This window comes from Panulirus ornatus, chromosome 57, assembly GCF_036320965.1.
Source record: "Panulirus ornatus isolate Po-2019 chromosome 57, ASM3632096v1, whole genome shotgun sequence".
NCBI lineage: Eukaryota > Metazoa > Arthropoda > Malacostraca > Decapoda > Palinuridae > Panulirus > Panulirus ornatus.
In genome coordinates, this window is record NC_092280.1 from 26109931 (window position 1) to 26123173 (window position 13243).

At 41.0% G+C, this 13243-nt stretch overlaps 2 protein-coding genes across 4 annotated transcripts in view; one reads left to right on the forward strand and one right to left on the reverse strand.

Moving 5' to 3' along the window:
- Window positions 1–13243, reverse strand: part of LOC139766330 (uncharacterized) — a 194230-nt gene that overhangs the window by 140922 nt on the left and 40065 nt on the right. The gene's annotated exons all lie outside the window — the stretch shown is intronic.
- Window positions 3016–13243, forward strand: part of LOC139766323 (sodium-coupled monocarboxylate transporter 1-like) — a 70995-nt gene continuing 60767 nt past the window's right edge. Inside the window, exon 1 of one of the 2 annotated variants that reach the window (XM_071694816.1) lies at window positions 3016–3362. The gene's annotated coding sequence lies outside the window, so the exon portion shown is untranslated. The remainder of the gene's footprint in view (window positions 3363–13243) is intronic. The other variant, XM_071694817.1, reaches the window with a different exon arrangement.

Below are 13243 nucleotides of genomic sequence, written 5' to 3' on the forward strand. Positions count from 1 at the left end.
TATATATATATATATATATATATATATATATAAGATGGACAGATAAGTACACATTAAAGAACAAAGTGAAGAGAACTAAAGAGGATTAGAAATGGATTAGAAATATCATTCTTCAAAATAGAAAAAATATCAACAACGTCCATAACCACAATAGTATATAACAAGAAAAGTCTGACAACGGAGGTACGATACTCAGAATGATGCACAGCAATACGGGTAGGTTCATATGAGAAACGACAAGGGGCATGAACTTAAGGATCACGCGAGCGTAACGGAGCTAGACACTACAAGCAGAGCCGAAGGAACCTAACCTGCCAAGGAAACAAGATCGCACACACTCACTACTTTTCCTGATGGTTGCTTCATAGTGACATGCTCGAGTCTGTGAATAAGGAAGGTGGAATTGCCCTTCATATGGAGAGATCGTCCGTTCCTACAGGATAGCAGTATTATATAACTGACAGTCCACGTAATCCATATCGGGGAAAACCGAAAATAACAATGTATCATATTCATTCGAGATGATCTGAGATCTCCCAAGTGGTCTTTCACATGATCAGTAAGGAAAATATTCCCTTAATGAAAGAAACTTCAATGTAACTTATTCAATGAGACAGAAAAGTTATTAAAAGAAAAGCTTTTGACTATAGATAAAAAAAAAAAAATCGGGAAACTGGGATCCTATGGAAGAAGAGAATCACTGAGACAAGTTTCCTGCAGTGTACAGAGACACGTATCATACCAATATATTAATGAAACAACTAGGCTGAGGGACATTGGACGTCAACCATCACTGAACTCATCAGGCTGAAGAGGTAATGCAACTCATTACTGAACTCGCAGAGGCAATGTAAATCATCACTGTACTGGCTAGGACAATGCATTGTACCGCGACAGTAAACTAGCTAGGCTGAGAAGCAGTGTAACTCACCAGTGAACTAAATAGACTGAGAAACAATGTAACTCAATCACTGAGCTGAGAAGGAATGTAACTCACTAGTGAACCAACTAGGAGCAATGTCATTCAGTCACTGAAATTACTGAGCTGAGAGGGAATGTAACACACCAATGTACTAAGGCTGAGAAAGCAATGTAATTCAATCACTGAACCTTCTAAACTGAGAGCCAACGTAATTCACTAGTGAACGCACTATGCTGAGGCAATGTAATTCGATCATCGCTGAACTCACCAGGCAGAGGCAATATAACTCGTTGTAACCTGGAAATAAAGAAAAAAAAAAGAAGCTTATAGAGCTCTGCTCAGGAAGAGAGACCAATGTAATGATTCATAATGTCTCAAATGAGGACTCATGAAAACTCAGTCAAAACAATCAGGCAGTTTAGGAGCTTTTGAAATCCCACAGCGATTATGAGTAAGGTTGGGAATAAAGCGAACAAGCAACTGGGAGAAAGCACAGCGCGAGAAAGCCCACTACAATAACTGCCAAAATTTCTTGGATGCCGACAATAGTCTAAAATAAAAAGAAACGAGTTATTTACATCAAACGCAGCCGATCAGCTGAGAACTTTGTCTCAAATTATAGTCAAGATTTTTGTTTATAAATAGAAATACAACTGGCTATAGGGAAAAGTAAAATTGATAAGGTTAATAAAAGGTGTCTGCATTCGCTGCGACACTTTCCACTTAGCCTTACTACCTCTTTTCAATTTCATTTGCACTATGCAAGACTAAATATATCTATCACACAAGTCTACATCTGTTTTGTCTCAGAGCAGCGTTTGAAAGCGCATTTAATGCCGGGGTCCTTTGTCGGGGACATAAGCGCCTCGTCAAGAGGCTTGCTCAGCCAATAAGATCTGGAAGTTTTAAGAATATCTTACGTTAATGGGTATATTCATCCACCTAACCTTGCCATGGTCTTGTTTCCTACCTCAGAGGATGGTACTCAACACTACACAGAAACACGAGATACTCTGGATTATATTTAGCTCTGACTTCCATCTCTCAGGTGAAGGAAAAAATACAATAGAAAAAATACCGACCTGAAAGTTTTCACAGAAAAGCATCAGGGAGAATCTTACGAAACACGAACGGCTAATTCCTTCTTCCTCAGTAAAACAACGTGAAATGGAGACCCAGAAAAGAGTTGGAAAAAAACATTGGAGTCATCACAATCTGACTTATTTACAGTTAACAAGTCCGTAAATCCGTAACTGTCTTTTTTTTTTTTCAAATGTTATCTTAGGAACATTTCTTTCCCTATACTGATATGTTCTGTACACATGATATACACATGTACTTATCAGAGAGTGCAATGAATTAATTTCCATGCACAGTAAGGGCCATGTGCTATATACAGAGTGTACGTTGTCCAAGAATAATTCTAAACAGCTGAAGGTGTTAAGGACTTTTCAGTTGGGGATGCAACTTGACGCTGACGACCCTCATGACCCTGGCAGTAGTTAAGCCTGAGGCCCAAACAACTAACCAAGCATTAAACAAAATCAGTGATTGCAGCTATTATGCTTAGGTGAATTAATTTTGTTTTTGGGTTGTTTGAACCCTCCTGGAAGGCTTATGGGTTATGACCATGCTGTCGAATGTTTTTTCCGGTAAACTCATCCAAACTTTTGACAAACATTTTCTTGTATGAGACCTGTATGGAACTGTAAAAATCAGTATAAAATATTCAGTTTTGAACAAAAGCCATTAAAATAATCGAACAACATTATGTTAAACAATAGGACGATCATATATCTATATGAATAATAGAGGGTTAGATCATTGCTAAATATGCAACAGTTTGGGAAAGCCATTCCTTATGGGTTCACTGGTCATCATTACAAGTCTATTTGTTACGCCCCGCCTCACTAAGTGGTCTCGAAGCCCCGCCCCGACTCACAGGCAGTATGAATCATGCTTTACGTTGAATAACCATCACAAAATAAACTGCAATTTCCAGTAAGACTGTTCTATTTTAGCTCAAGTTTCCCACATGTAAGCCACGCCCACCACCCCTCGCGGCCAATAAGCGGAGGCTGCCAACTAACGTCGCTAGGCTCCGCCCACTTCAGGTCGCTCGAAGCAAATACGCGGATGCTGCTGCCGCCGCTGTACTTCGCCGCGCGCCTTCAGGAAGGCAAGAGCTCGTGCGATTTTGCTCTCCTGTCTCGGAGAGACGCCACATAACTTTAGACGTGGAATGGAGAGAGACAGATCGTGCTGACTAACATCACCAAGACATATTGATACAGTGCGTGCGGTGGATATTATCGGCAATATAGAACAATTTGGTCACCGTGGTCTGTGGTTAGATTTCCACTTGTGTGGCACGAAGAACAAAACCAAGACTTCACACACAAACAGCCCCAACAGTGCCCGGAACAGCAGATCAGTGCAGGTAGGCCTGATAATTGTACACATTAGTTAAAGAAAACTAGTAAAATTCTATGCATTCAGTATAACCGTTTATAAAGCCCGGTTTCCCAAACGTTTTTTTTTCCCTTGATTCAAAATATTTAATAAATGTAAAATTGGGAGTTAATGAAGGAAAAGTTTGCTGGTGTGCTGTGTTGAACGTCAGGTGCCCTTAGCTGTCCTTTGATATAGTTATGACCAGGATATGAGCCATCATGGGTGGTTAGCTGGCCAAGGAAGGCGCTGTGCAAGATGCACCCTTTCAAACTCGTTCCTCCGTCACATCTGCTGCCCCTATATGTGTACCTAGTCCTGAATATGCAGATGAGATCATGTACGGATTTTCAATAATGAGGGAAGCGACTGTCTTGATATTCTAGGATTGTGACCAATTAATCCAGTCGCTGTATCTAACTGTATGATAGAACTACATCAAATTGAGCGGCAAAACATTCGAAACCAATGTTCATGGCTTTGGAACGTCGCTATATGGTATGTTAACAATGCATTTAATGTTACCTCACCATCACAAATTATGAGAGCCTATTTTCCCTAAAGGTACATTATAATTTTTGACCTGAATACAGTACCATTTAATCATACTACGAAGTTTACGAAATGTTTTAGGTTATATTCAGGAACAAGCAATCTTGAAATGAATTGCACGCAGACTTGTGTTGTAAAGACAGACAAGGTTTTCTAGAGGGAAGAACTGGTTCATTTTTTTTTTTTTTCATCAGACCTCATGGTGTGACCTATGACCACGACGGTACAATCCTAAGATGCGATGACCTGGCCTTTGACTTAAAGCTTAAGGACTAGGTTAAAGGCCATGACATCATAGTGGACACAGTCGCACTCTAGGGTAGTGCCATTGTGCTCAAGGATTATAACGTCTGTACTGAAAGTGAGATATTCCTGTGACCAGAACATTATCGATTATACAGAGAATAAAATGATATACTGCAGCTGTAAAATCAATCATGTCATTACATGAATTATTTTGAAATGATGTCTCGTACATTCTTAGATTATAGATCGTGGTGATGAATTCATAACATTTATGTCACGCATTCCACTTCTAGATTTAACATATAATTGTTCTTGAGGATTGAAAAACAGTGAGATTTTTACGATAAAAGTTAAAGGAAACTATGTTTTCCGATATTTTGTAAAAAGAAAATCTAAATCCGGGACATACGGTAATAGTCTGGGAGATATATTGGCGTAACAAAATTTCGGACGCCACTTCATATCAGGAACTGCCTCGGAAAACCGAGGACAGTTGGTCACAATATAAACCGAGTGATAAAGAAACGAACTTTCTCTTGACTGACTTTGCCATGGGTGAACGTCAAAACACTATACATCTCCAACCATGACCAGTGGTTCTCGCACAGGCATTATCAGTTTCGGGAAAACTAAATGTCACAGACGATAAAATTAATCAAGCACCTTTTGCCTCATTTTTTCTAAGTGGGGTTAGATACTCAGGTATCTAACCCCAAAATATAACAACAAAGTTACTTAATATGATTTTGTGTAGGAAGTTGTCCATTATTTTGTTAAACTGGGTAGAACAAAATATACATGCAAAGACGGCTGGCTGGAATGTAATAAAAGGTTGCATGCCTTGAATACATTCTGGTACTGAATAACGATTTACTGAAGCGATTATTCACGTAAGAATTATGTATCTGGTAAATATCATGTCACAATTTCAGAATACAGGAAGTATATTTAGTCTCATGGCATTATCAGACCCATTCCAGCAATATATATATATATATATATATATATATATATATATATATATATATATATATATATAAACCTTCCTTATGAAGCTCCTGCAGCACTCATGGAAGTGCGTCCACCGATCGGGACCACAGGTCACAAAGTGTTGTGGTGTGCATGCTTTCCCGCAAGAGCAAGGTAGCGCCAGGGACAGATGACTGAGCCCCAGAGGGAAGAAAAAAAAATGTGCCAGCTGCCGTGTGGGGATCTGGTACTGGCCTCACCGCCCACAACAGCTGTCTGTCATCAGTAACACAGACAAGAGGTCGTAGCAAGTCCCGGGCACACGCAACTTGTCCTGGCGTTCCTTGTGTATTACAAGGCATACAAAGAAGAGTTCTGAGTGAAATCATAATTTTGTGCATTACGGCTGATCATTGGGTCTCGTCCCATGTGTTAAAGCTAATCACTGGGTATCGTTGTCCCATATGTAAATGCTAATCATTGGGTTTCGTCCCATGTGTAAAAGCTAATCACTGAACCTCGTCCCATGTGGAAAAGCTAATCACTGGGTTTCGTCCCATGTGTAAAAGCTAATCACTGGGCCTCGTCCCATGTGTAAAAGATAATCACTGGGTCTCGTCCCTAAAGTAAAAGCTAATCACTGGGTCTCGTCCCTAAAGTAAAAGCTAATCACTGGGTCGCGTACCCTACATCAAAGCTAATCACTGAGTCTCTCGTCCTTTGCAGTACAGTTAATCAGTGAGCTTCGTCTTAGAACATCTAGGCTCTTCAGATTACAGACAGGGGACATTAGCGAGGACCTACTACATCAAAGATCCCAAAAAGATTTGTGAGAAAGACGTGTGACAAATAAACGTTTCCTTTAAAGTTCACATTACGCTACACACGAGACAGTGTGACGCATAACATGAAGGGGAAGAGTGGCGGAGTTCCAGGTTGACATTAGCAATAGGAAAGTTTCTCAATGAAGGTATGTCTTGCGGCAGGATTGTTTCCAAAATGCTTGTTTGTTTCGCCACCATTATTAGTAATTCACGCACACCCAAGACGTCCAAAGAATTGACCCGGAAGCAGCCAGACCGGATCCGTATTTCGTATGTAAATCAATAAGATTTCTCTGGTGAAATTACTATGCAAATTATTGTGATGTTCAAGTTTTTCATCGTAATTATCATGATGCGTCCAACACTCGCCCTTCTTGAAATGACAATGAAAATCATCCTTATAAGATAATAGTAGAGGGACAGCATGGCACTTAGGCAGATCCCCAGCAGACGACCTAAACGTATCTCTTGGTTGCAAACCCCTATAAACAGACCATACAACCAGGGCATTTTATATGTTGGTAACCTGTTGCCCAGTTTGGAGTAGTGGTTAGCGAAGCTGACTATGACTCATGCCAGGGTTCGAATCATGGGCATGGCTTTCCTCGGAGCCATTGGTAAATGATTACTTGCATTAAGCTTATGCAAATAACTACAAAAAGATCAATTCCTTTGCCTACTAACTGAGAAATATTGATAAATTGGAGTCTCTTAATTGTAACTTATTTGAAGAGAAAGACTGGCATGTATGCTATGACTGATTTTGAAACTGCATTGATCTGAGGTAACGTCATAACCCTGTAGTGTGTATTATACGACCAGTTCCAGGATATTTAGCCTTTGACACACATTACAGTGCTTGGGCACGCCATTTACAGCCCTCGAGTATGATGACGTGGTCTGTCGACTTACTTAAGGGATATGTGAAGGGACAGGCTATTATGAGCAAGGGTGGTATTTAAATGTCATACCGTCGTGCTCAAGGGTCGTATCCTTGGTGTTCAAAGGGTCGTGCCTTCGTGATCAAGGGTCATACTGTCGTGCGCGAGAGACTCGTTAACCGGAACACATCTGCGGTGTCTCAAGCCCATATTTTCAACATAGGCCATGAGACAACCTCTACTGTTTAACGCCATTCACGCAATTGTGAACTTCCCAGAAGCGAGTCCCGTCGCCACCCTCACCCAACACACCCAGCATGGCAGCAACATCCTTGTCCACCACGTCATCAGCCTTTCGGCGTCATCGCTCTTAACTTGGGGTAGGAGGGGTTGATTTCCTTCCGGCGGCTGAAGTGACTCCCCGAGCAACAAGCGTCATCACAGCTCCAGAAACGTTCGTGACCACGTCATTAAGCCGTCCGCCCATCTCGCTTGACGGGCCACTCTTCACTGGTGCGGCCCTAATTTCCAACCTTGAAGCCATTTTGCCGTGGCAGCAGCATGTGTCACGCGGACGATGTGCTTGCGTACGGGAAAGAGACGCAGCGGCTCTTGCATACCTTCCTTATCGTTGCTATACGTCCCTTCTTTCGCATCATGTGAATATACGTTTAAAATAAAATGGAGAGCATCGCGTATGCAAAAAAAATAAAAATAAAGCGTCGTGTGAGTATACGCTAAAAAACTAAGGGAGTGCTTATGGCATACATCCAACACTTGAGTTACAGAATAATACTTTCCAGTGTCTCCGTTGGCCAGCAGGTGTTTGACACTTAAAACATCACGTATTATAACTTCAACACGTTATTCGATACTTCATCCAGTACTGATGCCTGGTGCCTGACCTAGCGATCGCTCTTTTCAGTTACCAACTCAACAGCCGTCCCTCTCACCCTCTCCCTCTGTCATGATCACACAATTTCATCACATCACATCATTATTCATCAAAAGACCCAACCACCACCACGTTGGAAAAAAGAAAATATGAACTGTCCATAAAATTCCTCTATCAACAGGAAGTGTAACTTTCATATTTGCATATAAACAGGAAATTACGCTGCAAAGATCTTGATCGGAACCCGATTAAAAGTTTTCATATGACCATTTATTAAGGTACAATCTTCAACTTTTCCGTCCATCTTCACATTTTTTTTTTTTGCCGATATTCAGTTAATAATTACCGCCTAGTAGATTCTATAAATCTTCAACTTTATTTTTGCAAAATCTGATAACTCCATATGACTATTTTTTAAACATTTGATGGTTACCATTATACAAGATGGGCCAGACGCATAGTGAGACTGTATGCGGTCTTAGAATTATCTTAACACCTGAAGAAGGTTGGTGGATGTAAGCTTACGTTGACGGCCCTAATAGACCCCTAGCTGCTGATAGACTTAAAGCCCAACCAACCATTAAACAATCATACCTTTATTTCAAGACAGTCTCATTGGAGGAAGACTACGCAAACGGGGAACTTTATCGCCAACTTCTCACGTCCTGCTCCGCGTTCGGACGGATCCCTTCCCTCACCGCCTTCGATCCAGGTGGCAGATCATGTAGCCAAGTGATGTGTGTTTTGCCACGGTTTTTTATTATCCTCCTCGCCACAAACAGTTTACAGCCACACCCTGGTTCGTTTTACACTACTGGCGCATTCCTTGCGTCTTCTGCTACATTGTGATTCTACTTTCGAAGTGGCTATGGTTCCGAAAAGCGAGATCGGAATTAGAGTGAGTAAAATTAGGTTTTTGTAAGGTTACGGAAAGGTATCCCGGTCGAAATACTTCCCCCTTTTTCACCGACTGGTGCTGTGTTAGACATGCGGAACAATCATACATTGCCTTCTTTTTTCATTCACTTATGCATTGTCGCTGGAGATAACGTGTATCCCTACGATATATCTCTATTCCTAATCCATTTTTCACCATACAACTAATTTTTGCTTATTTCTGATTAATGATCCACCGTTCACAATCTTTCCAAAAAGGCTCGTCGTGCACTCTGCACCACCAACCATTTTGACAGGCACAGAATAAAACTTGAGTGGACTATCCGCATTCAATTAGTGTCACAGCCCCAGGGTTTTGGCAGCGTTACGCCAAGCATGTAAGGTGCTTCGATTCACTCTGTTGAATGTACTCAATACAAATAAAAAGGAGATAGAGAATAATTCGCACTAAAGTCAGAGTAAACATGATCAGAAGACCAGGGGAATGTACTTGCCGTTCCAAGACCCGTCCCGTCAAACACCGAAATGTACTGTGTATGTTGGATTGTACATAGGAACTGCCAGAATGGGACAGTTATATAGGTCCTTCATGCTCAACAGTTCTGTGCTGTATGAAGGTGTTAAGTCTGGTAGACGTAGTCTTGACTAGTCTCTTGGTAACTATAGACAATATTCATGATATAACATTAATTACTAATCATGAACGAAACTAAATTTATTTCTGTATATAATTCTCACGTATAGTCATAATATGTGAGGCTAAAAGAGTACAAAAGAACGCTTCGCTATCCTAGCTAGACTTCTAGACTATGCACAGCATAGCAAGCTGTGCTAACATAGCGCCCCCAGACATAATATAGCAGGCTGCACTAACAAGGCGTCCTAGCAGAGTACAAGAGGCTGTACAAACAAAACGTTGAAGTGTATAGTTTCCTTGGCTCTATCAGAAGCCTACTGGGCGAACCTACCACATAGGGTCGCCTAGCGTGCGCAACGGTCTTCCTTAGGTTGATGCGTGATTTACAAGTGGTGTGCTGTTTTACTGCCTCTCTTGTAAATAAACACCCCCACCCTCCAGCATCCTCCTTCTCTGTTTACGGGTTGGGTGTCGGGATGGTTTATTTACAAAGTCACATAACGCCAGTGGTTATCAATCCCTTGAGTTCGACGGTGCGATCCTCGAGCACGATGGTACGAGCCCTTGGGTATGATGGCCTGGTTAGGTAAAAGGCCAGGCCATCAGTGAATACGACTGGGTCGTAGCGACGTGCTCAACGACTGTACCACTGTGCACAAGTGGTAATCTATCAACATGTGGAACACAGTTTTATAATTATGGGTAGATTAGTTCATCGTGTCACGATGACAAGAACTCCATAATATCAGTGACACACAAGGTTGCCTGCCAACGCCAATCACTCCCACTAATCGTGACTGTCCGGGACTCATAACCTAATTCTGTTAGCAAGACGGTCTGTCTATCGGGACGTGAAATTTTATGCATAAATACTAGTTACATTGCACTGCCTCCCATGTATACGTTATTACACTGCCTCCCATGTATACGCTACCCTTCAAGGATGATAACACTAGTCTTGATTATAATCGGTCATAATTATCACTGGAGTTGGATTAACTTACCATAACAAGGTATTCCATACGCATTCACTTTCGTATTTTCTCTCTTTACGTGTTGGAAGTAAGCTTGGTAATGGGTTCAAGTCGTACTGAGAATGTCCGCAAAAGACTCGCAAAAATACAATGCATACGTCCCTCGATTCGCAAAATGCAATGCATACGTTCCTCGATTCACAAAATGCAGTACCGGCGTTCTTTTTGCGCTAAGCTTTCGCAATGCAAAACACCACGCGATGACAAATACGACTTTGTCATGCGATTCAGTGCGTGCACGAAATTGCTACGGAGAAAGAAAATGCACTAGGATTGCGAAGCGAACGGTTTACACCGCTGAAATGAGTCATGAAAATCTGCTGTTGTATTGACGCTGACATATCTGTTGCACATTGTGGATAAAGGATACTGAAAATAGACAAAAAGAATAGAATATCGCCTGAAAACAATGTTCCTACGACCATTAAATGATTCAGACATTTATTATGCGAAGGTTATCACATGTAAAATCAGGACATATGCACATATAAAGGGCTCATTATATATAGTATGAGCATTACATGTACTTTTAATTTCATAATGTGTCCATTACATGTGCTTTGAATTTCAGGACTTGTTTTCTTCATGCAGGAGGGGGACAGAGGCTTGGTAATTACGATAAAATATTTATCGCTACCCCGGAGGCTTCGTCTAACACCAGACGGTTTTTTTTTTTTCTTGCTGGGACCTTTCTTTTCCTTACCAATGACCAACACTTCCGATGTTCTTGTCACTGACTGGCCTTTTTTTTCGACAAAGAACATCTTTCCCTCCCAAATGTATATATAATTTATTTTTTTTTCCCCTCGACGTATTTTCTTTCCTGAAAGTCCTTCTCTTGCAAAAAGTCTTTCGAGTATTTATTACATATCAGATTTTCCGTCTCAACATTTTCCCCTAAGATTCTGCATAACTAAAGCAAGTTACGGTGCTTAATCTGAGGTGTACCTTTTATCACACGAAAGCATTATAATAATCCTCCTGGTTCGTTTCATTCTAGCTAGCCAAGTTTCCATTTAGTAGTGTCTAAACATAATTCTAGATAAGGTAGGACGGTTCAAACTATTATAATAAGCCTTCCAGCTACCTTGTCTGATTGTAGCCCTTGATGTCTGATGACATGTGGTGTTAATACGACTGGAGGTGACAGGAAGCAGTTTTGATGGGTTTTAACCTTGAGTTTCGTTAAAGAGGTGTATGGCCATAGATGGAAAGAGACCCAACGACCGCTGAACCACTAAGAGTGTGTAGCCAAGGAACCCTTTGTTTACTAAAGACTTCAGTTACCGGGATACTGTTAACATCGAGTGTTGTTCTTAGATAACAACGCCTAGCGAGTCTCAACAAAAGCCAGCCAGCCAGCCTTGTCAGTTAAGCAAATTTGATGAGTGATTTGCAGAAACCAGCGATGAATGGAGGCCATGGAATGTACATAAAGAAATGAATAAGAAGTTAGATAAATATGGTTTTTGTGATTAGAAGAACTACTAATTAGGATTCCGAAGGAGAACGAATGAAAATCTAAGGGTATACATGGGATGGACAGAAGACCTGATGGATGTATACAAAGAGCTTTCCTACATTAAGAAATTACTGTAAAGTATCTTAACTTCCTAATCTGTAAAAGATAAGATTATAAAGGGGAGGGGGGATGATTACCCAAAAAAAGATAGAGATAGGCAGAAGGGAGTTGAGTGTGAAAAATAACTATGTTCAGTATGGTACAAGACAAGGCTGGCAGACCGTTTAGAACCGAACCTCCAACACTGGGCAAGAATTACATGCCTGGTCACGTGTTTTTTGTGGTGAATGAGAGATTACTTGAGCGGAGGGAGGGGTGTCCAGCAGGGTGACCTCCTGGAGCCTGAGGTCAAACATCTCATATAACAAACGTGTTTTCAGCAGTCACAATGAATTTACCATTATTGAAATATAAGGTTGGGCTCCAAAATGTGTGAGTTGGAAATAATACGCTAAAGAAATGATTGGTGATATAGCTAAAGACGTGGGAGATGATACGGCAGGATTAGAAATCAGGAATGGTTGGATGATCAGGTACTGGGGAGAGGAGGAGGAGAAGGAGGACATGAACAAAGCGGTGAGGGAAGCAGTGTGATGAGGCTCGAACGTGGGGGGAAAGCTGAAGGTTACAGATAGGCTGGTGAGTGGAAGTGAAACTGCAGCTGAGCGGTTTGGGGAAAGTGTGTCTGGCAGCGTGGAAAAGTTGGCGTGAGTATGTGTGTGTCTTGTGAGAGCGCGCGGGCAGCGACTTTTCATCAGGCAAAGATAGAAAGGAATGGGGAAACTAATCGGAGACTTACAAAGGCAATGAAATCTATTTTCGGACTTACAGAGGAACTGGAAACTGTTTTGAGTTACATAAGGAATCAAAAGCTACTTTGAGACTTACGAAAGGAATTAAAAACTATATATATTGAGACTAAAGTACTTAAGAATATTTTCCGACTTGCAAAGGAGTCAGTCAGCATAATTAAGAAAGCGTATGGCAAGATAGTGAGATTGTTACAACCATCATTGAAAACATTTTAAATGAAAAACAATTTGGATGAAGCAAAAGAAATTTTATCAGCATTACGTACTACAAAAAGAGGTATGAAGTAAAAACCCAGTCCATACTTTCCTACTTTAGAAAAGGTATATTGATGCAAATAGCAAAGGAGGACTTTAGGAATGTCTGAGTCTATTCGTATGTGAATAACTTACACAGGTCCGTAGCTTCAGTAACAAAGGCTGTGTGTAGTGGAGCTGTGTGAATGGTAAGTGTGTCGTGCTGCGCTAGCGTTGGAGCTGTGAATGGAGACTTTAACATCGCGTGATAAAATCAATTTAAACCAAATTAAAAGAATAAATAAATATATAAGACATGCTTATATTACAGTCGAAAACTTGGTTGACTTACGCGCACCAGATATGA